At 38.8% G+C, this 14,052-nt stretch overlaps 1 protein-coding gene and 1 pseudogene across 5 annotated transcripts in view; one reads left to right on the top strand and one right to left on the bottom strand.

Moving 5' to 3' along the window:
• Positions 1–14,052, bottom strand: part of MTMR3 (myotubularin related protein 3) — a 147,015-nt gene that overhangs the window by 114,909 nt on the left and 18,054 nt on the right. The window lies entirely within an intron of this gene.
• Positions 4,428–4,482, top strand: LOC112438168 (U5 spliceosomal RNA; annotated as a pseudogene).

Below are 14,052 nucleotides of genomic sequence, written 5' to 3'. Positions count from 1 at the left end.
TTAAAGTAGCCTAGGGGATGGCAAATATTATCAAAATAAAGTGGGACAAGTCATTATAAAAGAATGAATTTACTGAGAAGACATAACAATCCTAAATATGTATGTACCTAAAAACAGAACTTCAAAATATATGAGACAAAACTGGTAGAACCAAATATTTGTCTTTTCAAAGACACAAAACATTCACCACAATAGACCATATGCCTTACCACAAAACAAATCTCAAATTCTGAAATCCTGAAAAAGACTGAAATCCTATAGAGTATGTTCTCTGACCACAGTGGAATTAAATTAGTAACAGTAAAATATCTACAGGAAGTTAAACATCAAACTTGTATAATTCATAGGCCAAAAAAGACATTAAAAGAGAAATTAGAAAATATTCAAACTGAATAGTAGTACACAATATGTCATTTTGTGAGCTGCAACTGAAGCACTGCTCAGAGGAAAACTCAGATATTCACAGTATATACAAAAAGGCAAGCCTATACTTACTTCTCTCAGTATTAATTTGAAGTGTTTCACAGACCCAAATGTCAAACAAAGCTATAAACTTCCAGAATAAAATTTAAGAAAATATTAGTGATCTTAGGTTTAGAGACAATTCCTTAGATAGGCTAAAAAGATCATTAACTCAAAAAGAAAAAAAAAATAACTGACTACATAAAGATTAAGTTTTTGCTCTCTGAAAGACACTGTTAAGAATGAAAAGGCAAGCCACAAATTACAAGAACATATTTGCAAAACATGTAATTTGCAAAACCTGTTATAAAGGACTCATATTCAGAATACATTATGAACTCACAATAAACAAAAAACAACCTATTTTAATGAGCAAAAGATTTGAACAGACACTTCACCAAAGACATATAAATGGCAAATAAGCACATGAAAAGATAATCATCATTAGTCATCTGGAAATTACAAACTAAAACCATGATGATGTATTACTACAGACCCACTAGAATGACTTAAGTTAGTAAGAATGACAATACCAAGCATCAACAAGGATTTGGAGCCCTGGAATTCTCATGCATTGCCAGTGGGAATGCAAAATAGGCCGTTACTTTAAAAACTATAAACACACTTACCCTACAATCCTGCAATTTCTACTCCTGGATTTTTAACCAAGAGAAATGAAAATATATGTCCACACAAAGATCTATGTTGCAAATATTCAGAGGAGATTTATTCGTAATAGCCAAAAACCGGGCCGGGCGTGGTGGCTCACGCCGGTAATCCCAGCACTTTGGGAGGTTGAGGTGGGCGGATCACGAGCTCAAGAGATCAGACCAACCCGGCTAACAAGGTGAAACTCCGTCTCTACTAAAAATACAAAAAATTAGCCGAGTGCGGTGGCATGCGCCTGTAGTCCCAGCTCCTCAGCAGGCTGAGGCAGGAGAATAGCTTTAACCCAGGAGGCGGAGGTTGCAGTTAGCCGAGATCTCACCACCGCACTCCACCCTGGGCGACAGAGCGAGACTCCGTCTCAAATAAATAAATAAATAAACCCAAAACCTGGAAAAAAAAAAAACCCAATATCCATTAACTAGTAAATAAAGGAATTGTGGAATATCCATACAATGGACTACTACTTAGCAATTAAATGGAACAACTACTGCTTTTAACAATATGAATGATTCTCAAAGCATTATACTAAAATGAAAGAGGACAGGCACAAAATAGTATATCCTGTATGATTTCATTTATATTACATCCTAGAAAAAAGGCAAAATTTGTGCAAATTATACCTCTCTAAGGCTGATTTTTTAACCATGTGGCAGCAAAAAAAGTCAAAGGTATACATATGTGCTCTGGTTAAGACAAGTATTTTCCCTAAATCTTAGTTACAGAAGGGCTCTGAGAAGTTAATGACTTGCCCCAAATTAGTAGCCAGTGGAAACATGTTTTGGGATATAGATCACTTTACTGTAAATATAAACTTGGAATGTACGCTTTAGGAATGATTAAGAAGATCTGTATAACTAAGACCCTTTGTTTCTGTTTTTGTTTTGAGACGGGAGTCTCGCTGTTACCCAGGCTAGAGTGCAGTGGTGCAATCATGGCTCACTGCTGTCTTGATGTCCTGGGCTCAAGCAACTCTCCTACCTCAGCTTCCTGAGTAGCTGGGACTACAGGTGAGCACCACCACAGCTGGATAATTATTATTATTATTTTGTAGAGGAGGTCTTGCAATGTTGCCCAGGCTGGTCTCAAACTCCAGGCCTCACAAGTGATTCTCTCGCCTCGGCTTCCCAGAATGCTGGGATTACAGGTGTAAGCCACTGTGCCTGGCTGACTAAGACCCTTTCGATGGAGCTCCAGAACTATGTTTAACTCACAGTTAAGTATTAAAGGAAGTTTCAATTTACATAGGCAAGCCAGCTAAAACAGTTCAGGCCAAGAGTTGGATGATGTAGCACAGACATCTCAAATACTTAGCTTACCACAATCTTGGCCAATGGTCAAGTTTATTTTGGGACTGGAATATTTAAAAGTCCTTCATATTCTCTGCAGCTCCTACACATTGATCCTATTAAGGCCTTCCAATTCTGAATCTTTTAGGTACTCACCTTTCATTCTCACCTAATGCATTACCTCCAGGCAAATGGGGTGGTAAAGAAGAACTGGACTTTGAAAGGCAACATAATGACAACAGCTTATTAAAAAGCAAGACAAGGCCAGGTTTGGTGGCCCATGCCTGCAATCCTCCTAGCACTTTGGGAGGCTGACACAGGAGGATCGCTTGAGTTCTAGATCAGCCTGGGCAACATAGCGAGAACCCATCTCTACTAAAAATTTTAAAATTAGCCAGGCATGGTAGTGCACACCTGTAATCCCAGCTACTTGGGAGGCAGGAGGATCCTTTGAGCCCAGGAGTTTGAGGCAGCAGTGTGCTATGATCATGCCACTACACTCCAGCCTGGGTGACAAAGCGAGACTTTGTCATTCATTTCTTCATTCATTCATTCGTAAACATAAATAAATAATAAAAAGACAGGAAAACTGATCTTAATACCTAATTAGCCACATCAACTTTAACCTTAGCATAAAGAAAACAAATTAAGACTTTTCTTCATCTCTACCATCAACTCATTTTGCAGAAGTCTAACATTTAATCCACAAGTGGGCAATCCATGGAACCTAAAGCAATTACTACAAGTTCACTAATGCTTACTATACATACCTCACCTCTTCATTTCCTCTTGTCTGACTTTTCACCGAGTTTTTCTCCCCTTTCTTTCTGATCCTTTTATATGTTTATCATAGCTACTTTGTAAGAAAACAATAAAGAGGATATTTATGCCTAATCAGTGAAAAGTACTGACTTTATATCTTTGCTATTGTACTTATTATGGTGATAAGCTCTTTAAGGGAAACTTCTACACTGTATAGGCATAAATAATGGGAAAGGAATACTGATTAATTCTATACCCATTATGAACACTTTTCCCTCTAAGCCATTGAAAAATGGAAGATACTTTACTATTTTCACTCCACTGATCCTGAATATTATCTCATATATAAACTGAGTGTACCTATATATATTAATGTTTACCCTGAGATTAAAGTCCAAACTATTTTTAAATACGTAGAAAGCCCACTGGAGAAATGGTCAGACTAACATTAAATATACTGGTCAAAATTCTCAGTTGTAAGTAAAAAAAAAAAAAAAAAACCCAAATCAAGCTAATTTACACAAAATTAAAAAAAATTTTTTTGAGACACAGTCTCACTCTGTCACCCAGGCTGGACTGCAGTATCGTGATCATGGCTCACTGCAACCTTGACCTTCCAGACTCAAGGGACCCTCCCATGTCAGCATCCCAAGTAGCTGGGACCACAGGCGTGTGCTACCACACCTGGCTAATTTTTTTATTTTTTGTAGAGACAAGTCTCCCTACATTGCCCAGGCTGGTCTCCAACTCCTGGGCTCAAGCAATCGTCTTGCCTCAGCCTCCCAAAGTGCTGTGATTACAGGTGCGAGCCACCGCACCCAGCCCAAAAATCAGAATTTGATGGCTCACAGGATAATGAGATGCTGCATAGAAACAAGGAAAAAAACTTCAGGACCAGGGCCTCAAAGGCACAGTGCCATGGGATTCATCTCTATCTCATGCTCCTCTTTACTTGTTTGGCCTCATTCTGGTTTCATTCTCTTCCACTGCAGACAGACCTCCTGCCTGGGGTAGGGCAGGAATGAAAGAATCTCAAAAACAAGAAATCCAGTGCATGTTCTATTCCTTTTACTAGTATAATTAAGTGTTGGAAGCAGATCCCTAATGTTCAAAAAATATGATTTAAGGATACAACTTAGGAATTATCAATAATCCTACTAAACGTAAAAGTTAAGAAAATCTAACCCCTGGCACTGAACCACTAACTTATAATTAATTACAGAAAGTCCTGTCACACATGCTCTGGTTTCTCTTCATAATGAATAAATCTTTTTGCCTTTTACTAAAGATTTCCATGGAGAGTTGAGGCCTTGCTTAGGCAGGGGTAAATATGAGAAAGAAAAAAAAAGTCTTAACAGGTTAAAAAAAAAAAAAAAGGAAAAGAGGCATAAAAGTCAATTTAATGGGCTTATATATATTACAGTTTAGCAAGAAAGAGGGCAATCTCATTTTAAAAATTTACTCAATAACAGCACAAATTTGAAACTAAAGTGTGAGACTCCTACTTTTGGTTATCATATAGTCGCCACAGTAATGACTAAAATTCATGTAGCACTCACATAGCTAACTCTCCCTGAAGAAATGCTTCCTTTCTCAAGAGGTTTAAGTGGAAAGGAATATGAAATTTCTTAACACATCTATGTTCGAAATAACTTTGTTTCAGGAGTAATAACTCTGAAACAACTGAGTGTTAAATAAAAACCAGCAACCCCCAAATCTTTGCTGATCCATCACTTTAACTGATCAGTTTACTACCAACTACAGTATTTACCTTTCCAGTAACACTTCTAGTTCCATACAAACTGTTTTGTTCTACATAACTGCACTGGATTTGGATGTACACTCAGAATTTAAACGATGACCTACATTCAGTGGTGTGTGGGTACCTATAAAACACAGAAAAGGGCCCACTTTCTTTTTTTTTTTTGAGATGGAGTCTCGTTCTGTCACCCAGGCTGGAGTGCAGTGGCACAATCACGGCTCACTGCAAGCTCCGCCTCCTGGGTTCACGCCATTCTCCTGCCTCAGCCTCCCGAGTAGCGAGTAGTGGGGACTACAGGCACCCACCACCATGCCCGGCTAATTTTTTTGTATTTTTTAGTAGAGACGGGGTTTCACCGTGTTAGCCAGGATGGTCTCGGTCTCCTCATCTCATGATCCGCCCGCCTCGGCCTCCCAAAGTGCTGGGATTACAGGCGTGAGCCACCGCACCCGGCCAAAAGGGCCCACTTTCTACTAATTTCTTTCAAGCTCGATCTGAGGCAAGAAAATGATACTCTGTTTTTAACAAGAAGCAAATTTATGTTTATAATAAAGAATTACATACATGGTGATATTTATTATTCCTTAATACAAAGTTCTGTTATATGCTGAGAGACATACTATTTATGAAAAAATTATAAAAATGAAGAGTTACAATTAATGGAGGGGAGAAGTCCAGGTCCTTGCTTATAATTTTAACAGCCAACATGTATAGAGCACTCTTTTAAGTGCTTCACCATTTATTAGTCATTAATCTTACTCAACTCTACAAAGTAGGTAATATTATTATCCTCATTTTATAAAGAGGGAAACTAAGGAGCAGAGAGATAAGGTAACTTGCCCAAGTCATAAAGCTAGCTAATAAATAATTTACAGATGCAAGTTTAAACCATATAAGAAATTAAGTAGGAACAACACATATACAGCAAATACAAAAACAAGAGAAAAGTCAAAGCACTCAATCTCAAAAAGGCAGAAAAGCAACATAAATTAAGAAACTAATTGTTTTCTCTCAGTGCAATGAAACCAGGTCTGTATCACTGGGGGTTGGGGGAGTAGGGCAAATAATCTGTGTTCTCAAATTATACAAAAATCTCAAAAAAAGTAACATATTTCTTGTGGGCCGGGCACAGTAAGCCCAGGAGTTTGAGACCAGTCTGGGCAATACGGCAATACCCAGTCTCTACAAGAAATAAAAACTCAGCTGAGCATGGTGGAGGCTAAATTGGGAGGATGGCTTGGGCCTGGGAAGGTCGTGGGAGCCTGGAAGGTCGAGGCTGCAGTAGACTGTGCCACTGCACTCCAGCCTGGGCAACAGAGTGAGAATTTGTCTCAAAAAAAAAAAAAGAAAGAAAGAAAAGAAAAGAAAAGAAAAATTAACATATTTCTTAAATAAATAAAAGCACTCTTAACTTTTGGGAAGCACATTCTGGAGAAAACGTATTAAATAAATGACAGCACTTTGGAAATTAACTTTTTATTCCTAAATATGCTTTAAAGAATACAGCAAATAGCTAAAAGCAATCCTTCATAATTTTACCATGTTTAGCACTTTTTACTGAGAAACAGAAAGTTCTACAATAATCAAAGTGGATCTATCACTGTGGTATACATAGTCACTTAGTCTTATCTCTGAAAAATATTTTCAGATTATGTAAATGTTTTATCTCTGAGCTACCCTTCAACAAAATGAAAAAGACATATTCCTGCTATTTCCGCAAAGGGCCAACAATCAATTTGTGGTACTGATAAAAGATTAATTTGCCACCTAGAACAACGTATAGCCATGAAATTCAATTTAGAAACAGAGCTGCAATCACTCTAATCCACCAAAACAATCAACAGTTAACTATTTCAGAGTACTGAAGCAAATCCACTTTCATTCTATTTTTACTCCTAAAGTGTGCAATGCTAGTAAGGAAAGGGTCTGTTCCTCAAAACTGAAATGATTCTGGTCTTGCTTTGGTTTCTTCTGGTCTGTTCTAGTAGGAAGCAGTAGCTACAGTGTCTGACATGAACATGATACTTGTGCTTACTACTAAACTATGTATATTCCCTTAGCTCTAGAAAACTAATACGGCATTGAGCTTCCTGAGTTACCCTCAGTCACTATAAGGCTGTTCTCATCCAGGTCCGTAGAAGGAAAGTTTCCACCACGGTTACTCCCATTCTGAATCCTCAACTTGTTTCCCACCCCCAGGTTTTACAAGGTTGTTAGGAAAAAAAATCTTACTTGCATCCGACTGTGGAAGTCCTTCCTACCTATATACCATTACTCTTAGGAGGTACAAGCAAGATCTCATCTAGATTTCTTGGCTGCCTTTTACCAATGTAATCATAGCATGAAGCTTTGAAATGTGAGATCCTGAGACAGGTCACTCCTTTCAAAGTGTCTATCATTACTCCTTGGTGAGTCAGCTGCTGGACTGCTGCCAGTGTGCTCTTTGTTGGCTTTATCATGAAACCATATTCCTGTAGAGCTGGAATGGTGGCCAAAACACTGCATTTCAGAAGACTCCTTCAAAGTGTGTATCAAAAAAAAAGATACAGATACACATCCAAGCAAGCCATTCACTTGTTTTAGTAAGAGAGGGAATGAATAATACAAAGGAGGTTAAGCAGTTTTGTTAAAAGATTCTCTTATGTGCAAGCATCCAAAAATATCCTGTAAAATCACTTGATAATTTTCTTTGAGTAGATTTTATGCAAATGGGTACATTTAAAATTTTTTATGCCCTTGAGGAAAGAAAACTCAACTTTTCTGTCTCAGGTAAGAACTCTGAAGTTAAGTAAAAGCTTGAGATACTCAAGGATTCTCTGACGGTCCATCAACTATCGGTGAAGGGGGAAAACATCTACTCTTTAGTAAGTAGCTTTAGTAATGGGTTTTAGAGGAACCCATCAATAAAAAAGTTTGTAATTTTTTTTTTTTAAGACAGAGTCTTGCTCTGTCGCCCAGCTGGAGTGCAGTGGTGCTATCTCGGCTCACTGCAAGCTCTGCCTCCCGGGTTCACACCATTCTCCCGCCTCAGCCTCCCGAGTAGCTGGGACTACAGGCGCCCACCACGACGCCCGGCTAATTTTTTGTATTTTTTTAGTAGAGACGGGGTTTCATTCTGTTAGCCAGGATGGTCTCGATCTCCTGACCTCGTGATCCACCCGCCTCGGCCTCCCAAAGTGCTGGGATTACAGGTGTGACCCATCGCGCCTGGCCAAATTTTGTAATTTTTAGGATGTTTTTGGATTTTGTTTGTTTGAGACCGAGTCTCACTCTGTCACCTGGGCTGGAGTGCAGTGGCACAATCTCAGCTCACTGCAACCTCCGCCTCCTGGTTTAAGCAATTCTCCTGCCTCAGCCTCCCAAGTAGCTGGGATTACAGATGCATGCCACCATGCCCAGCTAATCTTTGTGTTTTTAGTAGAGACGGGGTTTCACCATGTTGGCCAGGCTGGTCTCGAACTCCTGGCCTCAAGTGATCCATCTGCCTCTGTCTCCCAAAGTGCTGGGATACAGGCATGAGCCACCACACCAGCCAAATTTTTAATTTTTATAAGGTGAAACAATGTTCAGAATGGGGAAAGGGGGAGTAGATATAGGGCAACTCAAGTAGTTCCACAGTACAGGAATGAAAAAGCTCCTAGCTCTGAATAAAATAATGGATAGTAATAATGCTTTCAGGGTATAAAAAGTGAGACAGGCCAGGCATGGTGGTTCATCCCTATAATCCCAGCACTTCGGGAGGCCGAGGGAGATGGAACACTTGAGGTCAGGAGTTGGAGACCAGCCTGGCCAACATGGTGAAACTCCGTCTCTATTAAAAATACAAAAAAAAAAATTAGCCAGGTATGGTGGCACACGCCTGTAATCCCAGCTACTAGGGAGGCTGAGGCAGGAGAATTGCTTGAACCCGGGAGGAGATTGCAGTGAGCCAAGATTGCACCACTGCACTCCAGCCTGGGCAACAAAGCAAGACTCCGTCATAGATAGATAGATAGATAGATAGATAGATAGATAGATAGATAGATAGATAGATAGATAGACAGACAGACAGACAGACAGACAGACAGACAGACAGACGGATAAATGTGAGACAAATATATTCGTGTACGGTACTGGTCTCTTTAGAAGACACCAAAGTTTTTCCTCTGAACTTTGAAAACAAGCCTGGCACAGTGGTACACACCTAGTCCCGGTTACCTGGCAGGCTGAGACAGGAGGACTGCTTGATCCAAGGAGTTAAAGGCCAGCGTAGAAAACACAGTGAGAACCCCATCTCAAAAGAAAAAATGCCATCCTGAGCAAACTCTGGATGAATCTAGACTTTCAGATGCTCAGAACTTGTTTGACATTTGTCAGTAAAAGGATATATAATGACTTTGAAAAAAGTTAATATATAACAGCTAATATATAAAAGGTTAACAGGTTTAGGAAACTTGCCATAATTTAAAATATGCTTTTGCAAGTGTTTAGTGCACAAATTTAAAATATGCACCAAAACCCCATAAAATTGTTTTAATATCCAAAATGGGGAAAGTTGTAAAAATACAGTAATAAAAGATGCAAGTTCAAAAACACCGAATACATAAAATACATAATTCCACATAGCAGCTATTATATTAAAGGCAAGATATTCCCCAACAAGTAAATTCAAACAACTTCATTTAATTTAAAATGCTTGAAAGAACATTACCTTACATCAAGGAAGTACCTTATCCAAAGGAAAGGACTCAAGCACCAAAAGATACAACCCTGTAACTTATACTTCTGAATTCCCTAGCCCTTAAGACTTACACACATGGTAAAAGGGCTCAACTATGAAACTTTATCAACTATGAAATTTTCATAGCATCAACTACTATATATCAACTATGATACAAGTATCAACTATGAAATTTTAAGGAGAGGGACCACCCTTTTATTTACACAGTTGTCCTTCGAACAACAGGGGTTTGAGCTGCACAGGTCCACTCATGTGCGGATTTCTTTTAACCAAATGTGGATGGAAAAAGTATTCTCGGGATGTGAAACCTATATATACAGCAGGCCAAGGGCTAGCTTTTCATATAGGCAGGTTCCACAGGGGCACCTGGGGGACTTAAGTATGCCCAGATTTTGGTGTATGTGGGGGTCCTGGAACCCATCCCCCAAGTATACCAAGGATAAACTGTAGTAGGATATATGCTGACTTTCTGTATTGTTCTCTGTATAACCACTAAAAATGAAAAATGTATGATAAGCTTCTTACTCCATTCTGATGTAACAATAGCTCTAAGAACCATAACAGAGGATAGCAAATTGGTATGTTTAAATCTTGGTAGAAATGTAAATTTCCATATGCCATCTGTGATGGTGATTAAAAAGTTTTCCTCCAACACTGGTCCTCCTACTCAACCCTGTCCTAAAGCTCCAACTGTCTAACACACTTGTAACTTAATTGTCTAACTGCTACCATGTTTAAAACCAAGACACACACATACACACAACACACACACATACCCCTCTGAACATTGTCCATCTTCCTGCTAAAATCAACTCCCCTTGCTACTTATTCTATCATCTTTGAATATTTTTGCTTCTTACATTTATTGTCTTTCAACTCTTAACACAGATCCTTAGGGGAAAGAGGATGTGTAACTGTAGTGTTGTTATCACTTTAATAACAGTAGAAACAACCACAATTAGCAAATACTGAGTGCTTACTATTGGTTATCTAATATTATAAGCACTTGCTGAAATCTCACAAGAGCCCTAAGAGGTATTATTGTTATCCCCATTTTAAACCTGAGACTCAGAGAAGTTAAAGAACTTCCCCAAGATCACAGACAGGTAAGTGGTAGAACCACAATTCAAACCCAAGCCTGAGCTCTTATTCACGACAGTAAACTGCAAAAGTGGAAACAGCATCCAACCTGATGTCTGGACTCAAGTACTATTTCAGCTACTCACTAGCAGTGCAACCTCAGGTAAGTCCTGACAGCTATGAAACACAATTTACTTACTTGTAAAGTAGAAGTAACAATATATAGCCTGCCGTGCCTACTTCACAAGGTAGCAATGAAGATTAAGTGTGCAACTGATAAAGCTAATTAAAATTCTATTTGTATTACTAATCCCACAGTTGCTACCTCCATACTCCCATGGTGTTAATTTTGGCAACCCTATCCTGGAATTCTAGACTTGGATCACCAACATTGTTGTCTCAGTTAAAGTAAAGAGCTATAAGTCTTGTCCACATCATAGAGCCACATATAGAAGACCAACGGTTAACCTGCAATTCCCATTACTGGCAAAACTGGGCAGGTATTTCCAGGCAGGTATTTTAATGTGAAACTGCCAAAATTAATGATAGCCTACATATGCGATACCTGTTCACCAAAAATAATGATAGCCTACAAATGAGATACCTGTTCACCAAATGACCATATTTCAAGTGTAATATCCCTTGGCTCCAAACACAATATTCAGTTTTCTAAATATTCAACATCAGAAGGAACGTACATTAATGAGAAAAGCTCTGTAGTTCTAGTACCTCTGTACACCTAGCACCTCAATTATATAATACATTTAAACTGAGGGCTTAAACTAAGATTCCATACTACACAAAAGAAATGGCTGGGCAAGGTGGCTCACACCTGTGATCCCAGCACATCGGGAGACTGAGGCAGGCGGATCTCTTGAGTCCAGGAGTTCAAGATGGGCAACATGACACAACCCCATCTCTACGTACATGCAAAAAAACCCACAAAAATTAGCCAGGCGTGTTGGCATGTTCCTACAGTCCCAGCACCCGGGAGGCTAAGTTGGGAGGATCACCTGAGCCCAGGAGGTTGAGGCTGCAGTGAGCCATGATTGCACCACTGCACTCCAGCCTGGATGACAGTAAGACCCCGTCCCAAAAAAAAAAAAAAGAAAGAAAGAAAGAAAAAGAAAAAAAGAAAATTAAAAACACTGCTATTCTCTGAAACGTCAAACCACCTATGGCCTCTGTAGTCTGACTCAGGGTTGGAACTGGAACCTCAAAAAATTAACTTGCAAAAATGGCCTGCAAACTCTTTTCTTTTTTATTTTTATTTTATTTTTTTGAGATGGAGTCTCATTCTGTCACCCAAGCTGGAGTGGACTGGCACAATCTCGGCTCACTACAGCCTCCGCCTCCTGGGTTCAAGTGATTCTCATGCCTCAGCCTCCAAGTAGCTGGGATTACAGGCACATGCCATTACGCCCAGATAATTTTTGTGTTTTTAGTAGAGACAAGATTTCACCATGTTGCCTAGGCGGTGGCCTCGAACTCCTGACCTCAAGTGATCTGCCCTCCTCGGCCTCCCAAAGTGCTAGGATTCCAGGCATGAGCCACCACATCCAGCCTGCAATCTCTTTTCTAAGGTAAAAAGGTCTCATCTATTTCTCTTGGCCTCAGATTGCTGCAAAAAGAAAGCTCACTACATAGGAACAAAGAAGATAATTTATTAACATAGGTAATCAACCTAAGTTTTATGTCTTATTCACATGAAACTCTGCTTATCAATATTAATACCTCCAGCCATCTTGGGGGAGGAGAGGGGAGGAGAGGAGAAGAAAAAGGAATTCTGTAGTGCTAAAATTTTTCCCAGTTATTTTTTACTTACAAACTTTCATAACCAGCCAGGCACGGTGACTCACGCCTGTAATCCCAGCACTTTGGGAGGCCAAGACAGGTGGATCACAAGGTCAGGAGTTCAAGACCAGCCTGGCCAATATCGTGAAACCCCATCTCTACTAAAAATACAAAAAAATTATCCAGGCGTGGTGGTGGGCGCCTGTAGTCCCAGGTACTCAGGAGGCTGAGACAGGAGATCGCGCCACTGCACTCCAGCCTGGGCGACAGAGCGAGACTCCGTCTCAAAAAAAAAAAAAAAAAAAAACTTTCATAACCAATTATATAACCATTCTACTACTTAGAGGAACAAAAAAGTCAATGATTGACAATTTAAAAGCTACTAAAAACATAAAATATGAAATTATGCACTAACGAGTTTTATATATAAATTTACCCATTTAACAAGTATGTGTGTGTACTTAATTTAAAAAAATTCTAATGACTTACAGTTTATATTATAAGATTATTTATACAAACAGATTATTCTCATTCCAGAGTGGGCTTTTTTAGGGATGAAGTTTACCAAGCAATTTATAATGTTCTGTGAAAATCACCAGCTTTTTCAGGTTCTCTAATAAAGTTATAAAAGTTCTAGGCACCATATTTTTTTAAACCATAAAAAAAATACATGGGCACATGTGTATGTATGCATGCATCAATGGTTTTATGGCACTTTTATTTGTAATTACCAAAAACTGGAAACAACCCAAATGAACTGGGGAATGAACACAGAAGTTGTTGTACATCCATACAATGGAATGCTCCTAAACAACAGAAAGTAATTACTGATACATAAAAACATGGATGAATCTCAAAATACATTAGGTTAAATAAAAGATGTCAGTCTCAAGAAGTCACATACTGAGTCAAGCAGGAGGATCCCTTGAGACCAGGAGCTTGCGGCCAGCATAGGCAATATAACAAGACCTCCCATTTCTATCAAACAAACAAAAATTAAAACAAAAAGGCTAAATACTGCATGATTTTTGTTTACATGGAAATTCTGAAAAAAAGACAATACAACAGAGAAAAAACAGATCAGTGGTTGCCAGAGACTAGAGGTGAGGAAATGGGCTGACTATAGAAAGGGTCATGAGGAAATTTTTTGAGGAACTACTTTGTATCTTGATCATGGTGGTTGCAAAACTACATGTGTTTCCCAACCTCACAGAACCATACTCAAACATACCTTAATAAAAATAATTTTCAACCATACATATGAAAGAATCTTAATTATTGCTCTAATACCAAGACCAAATAGATGCTGCTTAAACCACCGAAGCAAGAACACTAAACTTTGGTCTGATCTGCCTCCAAGTTTGAAAACTCCCTTCCATTAACATTTTGCCTAAAAATTAAACAATATTTGTAAATTAGTCACAAAATCCTTTAATATTAAAATACATATATATATATTCTTAAAGAAAACTACCTAGTGCTTACATCCTAGTCATTTTAGGAGAAAATTAAGGGAA

Source organism: Pan paniscus, chromosome 23 (assembly GCF_029289425.2).
Source record: "Pan paniscus chromosome 23, NHGRI_mPanPan1-v2.0_pri, whole genome shotgun sequence".
NCBI classification, from domain to species: domain Eukaryota; kingdom Metazoa; phylum Chordata; class Mammalia; order Primates; family Hominidae; genus Pan; species Pan paniscus.
This window is presented reverse-complemented; position numbering and strand designations above follow the sequence as displayed.